Genomic DNA, 258 nt, shown 5'->3' with positions numbered 1-258 from the left:
GAAGAGGAAGGGGATAGGAAGCAGCTTAGCTGGCTTTGTTCTAATAGCTGTAATCACCCAAAGCGCAACCGTGAGCCCCGTTTCGCTGGGCACTCGTGCAGAGGAGCTCCAGTGTTTCTGCTGTGCCTCCAGCTTGAATTTCCATGGCCAAGAGCTGCTGGCAAGTTCAGGCTGGTATTTTTGTGCCTCTCCGGTCATTTCCTGTGGCTGTGCTACGCTTCAGCCCGACTGGCACAGGGAAGGCTCGGGGGGGGGGCA

General features: G+C 57.0%; 1 protein-coding gene across 1 annotated transcript in view; it reads left to right on the top strand.

The window, feature by feature from the left end:
- The first annotated feature begins 87 nt into the window (after positions 1-87).
- ABHD6 (abhydrolase domain containing 6, acylglycerol lipase) overlaps positions 88-258 on the top strand; it is a 12,655-nt gene continuing 12,484 nt past the window's right edge. Inside the window, exon 1 of the mRNA XM_035894812.1 lies at positions 88-174. The gene's annotated coding sequence lies outside the window, so the exon portion shown is untranslated. The remainder of the gene's footprint in view (positions 175-258) is intronic.

Source organism: Egretta garzetta, unplaced genomic scaffold, assembly GCF_000687185.1.
Source record: "Egretta garzetta isolate BGI_Z169 unplaced genomic scaffold, ASM68718v1 scaffold215, whole genome shotgun sequence".
NCBI lineage: Eukaryota > Metazoa > Chordata > Aves > Pelecaniformes > Ardeidae > Egretta > Egretta garzetta.
The sequence above is the reverse complement of the archived record's forward strand: the minus strand, read 5'-3'. Positions and strand labels throughout refer to the sequence as shown.